The sequence below is a fragment of the Pongo abelii genome, chromosome 23, assembly GCF_028885655.2.
Source record: "Pongo abelii isolate AG06213 chromosome 23, NHGRI_mPonAbe1-v2.0_pri, whole genome shotgun sequence".
NCBI classification, from domain to species: Eukaryota; Metazoa; Chordata; class Mammalia; order Primates; family Hominidae; genus Pongo; species Pongo abelii.
Window position 1 is genome coordinate 38651156 of NC_085929.1, and position 10126 is coordinate 38661281.

Consider the following 10126-nt stretch of genomic DNA (forward strand, 5'->3'; position numbering starts at 1 on the left):
TCAGGTCTTGTGGGGAAGGGGCACACGACGGCCTTTTATTGGTGAGATTCCCACCTCCCCCTGGGTCACGCCCTTCCACACCCTCTAACCTAATGAGGCTTTGATTTAATTATAACAGGGAATTAGGTTTTTACTGGTGATATTTCTCCAGTTAATGGTAACTTCAGTAAATCCTTCATCCTGACAGTGTATTTTTCTTTCATATGAAGGTAAGATTAAATTGCCTTTAGATTAAATTAGGCTTAATGTACTAACTTCAAAAGCTTATTTTAGAGATGTTTCCATCAGTTGTCAGTAAAGATAATTCCTGTAATATGTTGTAGGCTTCAAGCTTTGCTTGGAAACCTAAAGTACTAAGTATGATTGGATTTGCAATTTTACAAAATGGTTTAAATTCATATACATCGGACTCAAAGGTAATTGAGGAAATTCGAGGTAATTTTTACTTATTTTCATTGGTTTATTTCTGGTTTTGAAAAAATTTCATAATTCATAGGAAAAAAATTGAATAATTAGTATTTTGACAAGTGACCATTAAACTTCTTGGACCTCGAGTACTTCACAGAGTGTTAAGATAAAAGTCACAATTAAAAAAAAAAAGATGATTTTCTTGTGAAACCTGTGTTCTCAAATAAAAATTGTTACCCGTGAAGTGAGTTGTGCTTTCTTCCATTTGAATCAACCCCGAATCTTTTCATTTTCATGCCTTTCTGTGTAGTGGGATCTTTACTGCTTTGTTTTCGAATTTCAAATAATTTGAATATAATCTTATCATTTTCCCTATCCCCTTTGGCACATATTAAAGGAATTTTCTCTTTTTGCATAATTAAAAATAAAGACCTAATTTTGGTCAGCTTTAAGTATGATTCCTCATGGGATTAGAGGACTCTGAGACATTCAGGTCTTGTTTTGGTTTACTTTTTTTTCCTCTTTACTTTCAGTTGACATGGAATAATTGTACATATTTATGGCACACAGTAATATTTTGATACATGCATAATGTGTGTAATAATCAAGTCAGGATAATTAGCACACTCTAAACATTTCTTTCTTTCTTTTCTTTTTTTTTTTTTTTGGGACAGAGTCTTGCTCTGTCAGCCAGGCTGGAGTGCAGTGGCACAAACTTGGATCACTGCAACATCTAGCTCCTGGGCTCAAGCAATTCTCCTGCCTCAGCCTCCTGAGTAGCTGGGATTACAGGCATGTGCCACCATGCCTGGCTAATTTTTTTTTTTTTAGTACAGACAGGGTTTCACCATTTTGGCCAGGCTAGTCTGTAACTCCTGACCTCAGGTAACCCTCCCGCCTCGGCCTCCCAAAGTGCTGGGATTACAGGCGTGAGCCACCACGCCCAGCCAACATTTATTATTTCTTTGTGATGGGAGCCTTCCTAATCCTCTTAGCTTTTTGAAAATATGCAATCATGTGTAAGTGACCATATTTACCCCACAGTTGTGCTAGAGCCCATTTCTCCCATCTAGCTGTAATTTTATATCCAATTACCGACCTCTCCCCAAGCTCCCCTCCCCCTTACCCTTCCCAGCCTCCGCTAAAGCCCATTTCTCCCATCTAGCTGTAATTCTGTATCCAATAACCAACCTCTCCCCAAGCTCCCCTGCCCCTTACCCTCCCAGCCTCTATACCCACAATTCTATGCTCTGCTTCTGTGAGCTCAGCATTTTTCATTTAGCTCCCATATAGGAGTGAGAACACGCGGTATTTATCTTTCTGGACCTGATTTATTTTGCTTAACATAATGTCCTCCAGGCTGAGACTCAGGTCTTGACCCAGAGAACTGATGAATCTGCAGGTGTCATGGAAATGGCCAGGTTAGTGATTAATTTGTACTTAATTCATAAAATAACAGCTTTGTTTTCAAATTTCAAATAACTTGAATATAATCTATTTCCCCCTCCTAAAATGTATCACATATTAAATAAAGATTTTTTTCTTTGTATATATATTTTTAAAAGACCTACATTTAGTTCTATTAAAAAATGATGTACAATGGGATGAGATCACTCCTCAGGATTCAGTGTCTGAGCAAGAAAACAAGGCTTGGGAGACAGTGTGTAGGGAGCCAGGTTAACTCTATGTGATTAGAATGAATTGGATCCGGTCATAAAGCAATCATTTGGGGTTTGCTCTTTGCTGGATTCTGGGTCACTCCACATCCACATGTAAAGACAGAGTCCAGCCCTGGTGTATCCTGTATGTGAGAAAAACTTTCTGCCAAAACCAGGCTGGATACAACATAAAGAGTGTAAGAATGACTTAGGAAATGAGTCAAATTCACAAGATGATCCTTTCAGCTGCTCCAGGGAAGAAGGAACAGACAGACAGCGAGATAGATTTGCAGAAGAGATGTGATGTCAATGAGACAGTAGCACGGTGCAGGGTGAGGCAGCCAGGGCACAGAGAGGCAGCAAAAGCCACTCAGGTGTGGGAGGGACACGGAGCCACGGCCCATAAAACCCAAAGGACAACTGTAACAATACTTTTTAGTATTTAAAAGGCAATTTCTTCTTAATCTACTTAATTGACATTCATGGTTTGAGATGTTCCATATTTTTCTGCTGTAACTTTGTTCCATTATGTTGTAGCAAGCAGAAAAGTTTCTAGCATTGAGCATAAAGTGATTGTCTAAATGGTTTTGTGGCTAAAAGTTTATTCGCCCTGCTCAGGAGAAACTGTAGATTTGTCAATGCCAAGATTAATCACAGGACAGATAGGAAGCCTTGGTCATCGATAATTGAATCTGCAAGAGCATAAAATGGGCACCGTGGCTCTGCAGCAGAAATCTTAGCGAATGTAAAGATATGGGTCCTATCATTAATGTTATAAAAGGAAATCATTCTCATACCCATATCCAGGAAAATGCCTACCCTGCACAGCCCCGGACTCACCCAGAGGGTGGTTAAAGGCACAGTGCTGGCTGCAAAGAGCTTTTCTTTCCTCACACCCACAGTCCAGAAGCCAAGTTCTGAAGACAACACAATTCTCTTGTCGATTAACAGATTTTTGCAGGCACCCAAATCCCATTATTTGCCTGTCCCCATGTCTACCTGCCAGTAATGGCGTCCAGAGGTGAAGCGAGCAGAGCCCAGGACACAGATGACTTGTTTGAATCTCGGCATACTCTCTGCGGTTCTAAGAAATCCATAATGGACACTCCACAGGTCTTCAGAAATGATGAGTCGATTGTTGGCTGTATCAATATCCAGCGTCATATCCACTGTGGAAAGAAAAAAGGTAAATCAGCAAATAGAAACTTCCCTGCGTTCCCTGATTCCGTAGAATTTCTTACAGAAGATTGAAATAGAATTGTAACAAATCCCTCTTGTTCATAGTAAGCATTCTTTTTAAATTTTGATTATTCAACATTTTTTCTTTTAGTACATAAGATCCCTGAAGGCAGAAACCATGTCTGTTGTTTACTCTCAAAATCATAAAATTTAGCAGACTCTGTTCAAATATAGATATCTAATGAATATTCTAGATGATGGAAAAACTACTTATTATACTATTATTAGATCAGGCTGTGTACGGCGGCTTATGTCAGTAATACCAGCAGTTTGGGAGACTGAGGTGGCAGGATCGCTTGAGCCGAGGAATTTGAGACCAACCTGGGCAACATGAAACCACATCTCAAAAAAATTTGTGTGTATGTGTGTGTGTGTCTGTGTGTGTCAGAAATCCAGATTCTCAACCAGCCTAGTCCAATAGAATGATAATTTGCATTTTATAAAAGATCTCCAGGTAATTTTAAATTTTTCTGTAGACATTAAAAAAAATTCAACAATACTTTAAATAACATATTATAAGCCCATATATCCAGAATTATTGTCACTTCCACATGGGGTACACCCATGTTTCAAGGGCCCCATAGCCACTGGTGGCTACTATACCGGGCAGCACAGGTCTAGGGTATGACCTAAATGTTCTATTTTCTTCAAAATCTTCTGTTGTCTCTAATCTATACTCACAGCTGAGAACTGTTGTTTGGTGGGCATACACATTTTAGGTGCCAGAATTCAGCTAATGCCCCTATTTAATAGAGAGCCTTTTGAACAGTTGCTTTTTCCAAGTCTGTTGGTGGGCCAAGTGCGGGTTATACAGATTTCTTACCCTGGAACTTCCGCATCCTTGGGTTTTAATATAGAATTCTTCTCAGCTGGGGCTCTACTTCCTTGATTTTGGAGACCAGTTTTCCCAGCAGGAGATGGGGCCTGATGTCTTTTATAGTGACCACAGAGCAGATGGCGCACAATACATCATCCCCATTGGGCTCCTTTGGAAGTGAACTGATACAGTGGAAGCAGCAGAGATATCCACACTCTAGGTATGTGGGTTTTTATTTTTTTTCTTTTTGCTTTTCCTTTTTTTTTTTGAAACGGAGTCTTGCTCTGTTGCCCAGGCTGGAGTGCTGTGGTGCCATCTTGGCTCACTGCAGCCTCTGCCCCTGGGTTCAAGCGATTCTCCTGCCTCAGCCTCATGAGTAGCTGGGATTACAGGCACTGCCACAGCACCTGGCTAATTTTTGTATTTTTAGAAGAGACGGGGTTTCACCATCTTGGCCATGCTGGTCTTGAACTCCTGACCTCGAGATCCACCCACCTCAGCCTCCCAAAGTGCTGGGATTACAGGCGTGAGCCAATGTGCCTGGCTAGTAAGTGGGTTTTTCAGGATAAGATAGGCAGCCGTCACATCGACTTGCTTCTTTAAAATGTTCTGCCATGGCCGGTGTCTGCAGAAAAGGTACATGATATTGGAGTTCAATGAACTGAATGACAATACTCCTTTGGGCTCTTTCACTTTTACATGCATAGAGACATATCCGTGCCTGCTATAAACAATCACTAGTGATAGGTGATAAAAACACTATAAAATACATATAAGAAGAGTCACGGCCTTGAACTTCTAATATCGGAAATGCTAGTTGGAATGAAGGACATGATTCTTCAGTTGAGAAGCTGGTGTTGTGAAGGGTCTGGGCCCAGCGGTCCAGCCACATGTGGTTCTTGAGCACCCCAAATGGGGCTTATTGGAATTGAGATGTGCCTTTGTTGTAACCAAGCGAGTTATAGAGAAACGCCACACTTTGAGACTAATTCAGGAGTCCTTTATTAGCCGGCGACCGAGAGACGCTAACGCTCGAAATTCTCTCAGCCGCGAAGAAGGGACTAGATTTTCTTTTATACTTTGGTTTAGAGAGGGGAGGGGGAATTGAGCTGAAGCAATCTTACAGAAGTAAAACAGGCAAAAAAGTTGAAAAGACAAATGGTTACAGGAAAACAAACAGTTCCAGGTGCAGGGGCTTTAAATTCATCACAAGGTGATAGGAGTGGGGGCTCCAGACACAAATGTGGGGGCTTTAGAGTACTATCACCTGAGCGAATTCCTGGGCACTGTGGACATAGCTTGCCACAGTACCTTATCAGTTAATTGCACTCTTTGATGTGCTGAGAGTCAGCTTGCACAAGTTAAGTCCTTGAGGGAGGGAGTGGGTAAGGAGCCCTTAATGTCTTGCAAATGAAGGAGCCGAATGGAATCCGTCCGGCTTTCTTAGCTAAGAGAGAGTCAATGAAGTTAATGCAAGTTAGGGTATCACACCTTCAGTGTAAAATGTGCACTGGATTTTGAAGAGGTATGAGAAAAAGAGAATGTAAGTTCTCTTGTTCAGAACTTTGGCCAGGTGTGGTGGCTCACGCCTGTAATCCCAGCACTTTGGGAGGCCGAGGTGGGTAGATCACGAGGTCAGGAGTTCAAGACCAGCCTGACCAACATGGTGAAACCCCATCTCTACTAAAAATACAAAAAAAAAATTAGCTGGGCTTGGTGGCGCACGTCTGTAATCCCAGCTACTCAGGAGGCTGAGGCAGGAGAATCACTTGAATCGTCTCCGGGAGACGGAGGTTGCAGAGAGCTGAGATCGCACCACTGCACTCCAGCCTGGGCAACACGGTGAGACTCTGTCTCAAAAAAAAAAAAAAAAAAAAAAGGAACTTTTAAAGATTGATCACATGCTGAAATAACACTTTTTTTGTATTAAAATTTACATTTTGTAATTTAATGTGGCTGCTAGAAAACTTATAATTGCATATGTGGATTACATTATATTTCTACTGGACAGCTATGGACTAGACTTGGAGAACCTCCAACACCCCTATCCCCTGCAAAATTGTTCTAATCTGGCTGTGGCAAAAACCCCTCCTAAGTAGCTGAGAGGTTGAATAGGTCAAAGAGAGAAACTCCATCATCTCATCGAGCTGGCCACACTATGATTAAGGAAAATGAAGACTGTCATTTCTCCAGACTGGGTACTGAAAATTTAAGTTTTGCTGTCTGCTTCTAGAAGAGGACCCAGGATCTCTCTAAGTGCACACACTGTGCCTGGCATTGAGCTGGCCTCAAACAATGTTGCCGAATTCATAGTGACTCCATCCTCCAGCCCTTGCTCTCTAATATCTGCCCTTGGTACGAACCTAGTAAGTCAAGAAAAACTACATAAGCCTGGATGTGTGTCTCCTCCACTAGGCTCTCCCCTGGCCTCCAGCAGCTTCCACCGACAGCTCAGTTGTGAGTGAGCGCCACTTACAAGGGGTTTTTATTGCAAGAGCCCCTCCTCCCCCCTCATTTACATCCTGCTTATCTTCCTTAATCCAGTGAGATTTTCATTTAATTATGCCGTAATTTTAACTGAGGTTGTAAACAGGTTACCCCAAGTAAAGATTATTTTAACTTAAGGGTTTTTAAAATTGATATAGACTAATATTGCCATCTCATTCTAAATTAGGCCATGTATATTATGGGTGTTGATAAGATTTGGGATTTCTGTAGCCATCTGCTTAGGAAAAATAAAAAGATTCAGGATTAGGGCTGAAACTGTTACAACGAAATATCTGGCATTAAGATTAATCTATGAATAGAGCTAGTGTCAAGTAGTTTTCTCATGAGAATAATATCTCCTCATGTTTTGATCAAAGAAATCTATCAAACTAAGATGTTTTTTCTAAAATCACACTCATGTGACCATTTATTTAAAGGGACTTTTTCTCCAAGATTGTGAAAATGCACATTTAGAAGTTTGGTTTAAAAGAAACCCTAAAACTGTTCACATACAATCAAGCAGAGCCTTACAAGATCCTGTTTTTGTCGTCGTTTTGTTAGTTACAGTATTAATACTAAGATTTTTAAAAACTTTGATAATTTTACTGTTTCCATTGCATCGCAATATATATAAATATAAAAGTTTACGTATTTAAATGTGTATATATACATTTATAAACAAATGTGTGGATACATTTATTTAAATGCACACTGGATTTGAAAGGCTGAAAAAGAATCTAATTATCTCGTTAAGATATTTGAGTGTCAGGCACCTGCAGTCCCAACTACTTGAGAGGCTGAAACGGGATGATTGCTTGAGCCCTGGAGTTCATGACCAGCCTGGGTATCATAGGGAGACCACCCCACTGCCCCCCAAAAATGATCTTTGAAAACTGCATCGTGTAAACCCATGTTTAAATGGCAAAACATTTTGCCAATTAAAATAATTGTGACTTGATTTTTTTTCACTTTCTTCACCGTGGCTACTAGAAAACATGTAATTACATAGATGAGTCACATCATATTTCTATTGTATACTGATACATCCAACGACAACCTCATTGTTTCAGCTCTGGTGAAGGCACCTGTGCTGGAAACATTGTTTCTGATAACCTCAGGAGTGTCCAAAGTGGGCATTCAAAATAGAAATAAAAGAGAGACCGGAGAGATTCACCAAGTCAATTTACACCCCGAGCTCTCCTTGGGCGACCTCTGGCTGCCATACTGGGAATAAATGTGGGAATAGGCAAAGAATGGGATTTCACCATTTTCAGGTTGTTCTCTGTTGTCATATAGAGTTGCTACTGATTTTTATGTGTTGATTTTATATCCTAAAACTTCACTAAGTTTGTCATTTCTAACAGTTTTTTGGTGCGGTCTTTAGGTTTTTCCAAATATAAGATCATATCATTTACAAGTAAGGCCAATAAGACTTCTTTTCCAATTTGAGAGCCTTCAATCTTATTATTTGCGATTGGTCTGTTCAGGTTTTTTGTTTCTTTCTGATTCAATCTTGGTAGGTTATATGTGCCCAGGAATCTGTGCATTTCCTCTAGGCTTCCCAATTTGTCAGTATTAAAATATAGTCACTCATAATAGTCTCTAATGATCCTTTGTATTTCTGGGTTTCCAGTTGTAATGTCTCCTTTTTCATTTCTGATTTCTTAATTTATTTGGGTCTTCTTCTTCTTCTTCTTTCTTAGTTAGCCTAGCTCACAGTTTGTCAGTTTTGTTAATCTTTTCAAAAAATCAACTTCTTGGCTGAGCACAGTGGCTCATGCCTGTAATCTCAGCACTTGGGAGGCTGAGGTAGGAGGACCGCTTGCAGCAGGAGTACAGGACCAGCCAGGGCAACACAGTAAGACCCTCGTCTCTACAAAAAATGGAAAAATTCACAGGACATGATGGTGTGCACCTATAGTCTCAGCTACTTGAGAGGCTGAGGTGGGAAGATTGCTTGAGCCTGGAGTCCAAGGCTGCAGTGAGCCAGGATCATACCACTGCACTCCAGACTGGGTGACAGAGCGAGACCCTGTCTAAAACAAAAAAACGAAAGACAAAAAACCCAACTTTTCCTTTCACTGTGAGTTTTTTAAGTCTCTATTTTGTTTAATTCTGCTCTGATCTTTTTTATCTCTTTTCTTCTCATTTTGGGTTTGGTTTGTTCTTGCTTTTCAAGTTCTATGAGGTACATTGTTAGCTTGTTTATTTGAAAGCATTCTACTTTTTTGCTGTCAGCATTTATTGCTATTAACTTCCCTGTCAGTACTGCTTTTATTATACACCATAGATTTTGGTATATTGTGTTTTCATTTGCATCTGTTTCAAGACATTTTTCAATTTCCATCTTCATTTCTTCATTGACCCAATGGTTCGGTAGCATGTGACTTAACTTATTTCTTTTTGTAGGCTCCAAAACTCTGTTTGTTATTGATTTTTTGTTCTATTTCATTGTGGTCTGAGAAGATTACTTAATATGATTTCAATTTTTAAATATTTTTGAGACTTGCTTTGTGACCTAACATGTGGTCCATCCTGGAAAGGATCCCATGCGTGGAGGAGAAGAATGTAGATTCTGCAGCTGTTCATCTGTTAGGTCTACTTAGCCTATAATGCAGCTTCAATCTGACTTATTTTACATGATTTTATTTTATTTTACCTAGATGATCTAGGCATTTCTAAAACTGGGGTGTTGAATTCCCTAATTATTATTGTATTAGAGTCTCATTAGCTCTAATAATATTTACTTTCTATATCTGGGTGCTCCTGAGTTAGGTGCATATATATTTATAATTGTTATATCCTCTTGCTGCTTTGATCTCTTCATCATTATATAACGACCTGCTATGTCTCTTTTTATGTTTTTTGACTTAATGTCTATTTTGTCTGACACAAGTGTAGCTACTCCTGAATGCTTTTGGTGAACCTTTCGTTTTTCAACATTTGCAGTGAATCCCTGTTTCTTAGGGGACAGGGCTGTGAAAACATATCCCTAAAAGTCCCAGGAGGCTGAGAGGCTGAAGAAAGAAGCTGACAAATCCACTTTCTTAGAAACATTTAATAGGGACTTATGAACAGAAGCCCTGTCTATGTCTCCAGTTGTGGTAAGAGAAGATAGTGAATCCCTGCACCATTATCCCCCAGACCCTCTAGGGCTTATATACTATATAGAAAGGGTGAATTACAAGGGATGTGTAGGATGATTGAAGTAGAGTAACATCAAGGTTGTTTGACCAAAAGGCAGGATTCATGGCAAGTACCTGCTCTTACGCAGGAACAACAGGTAAACTGGAACTCTTAGAGGCCTCCTGGAACAGGGGTTCATCAGAGGCCAACACGGCAAATATCAGCACCCAAGATAGAGTTGCTTTGGCCTCCACCCCCAGTCCAGCTCTTACAATCTCATGTGCCCTCCTCTTCCACGATGGGCCCTCAGTCTTTAGGGAGGATGCTTGATATGGTATACTTTTAGCAGCAGAGCATTGGCAATGGAAAACAGATTGGGCCCAGTGGGGTT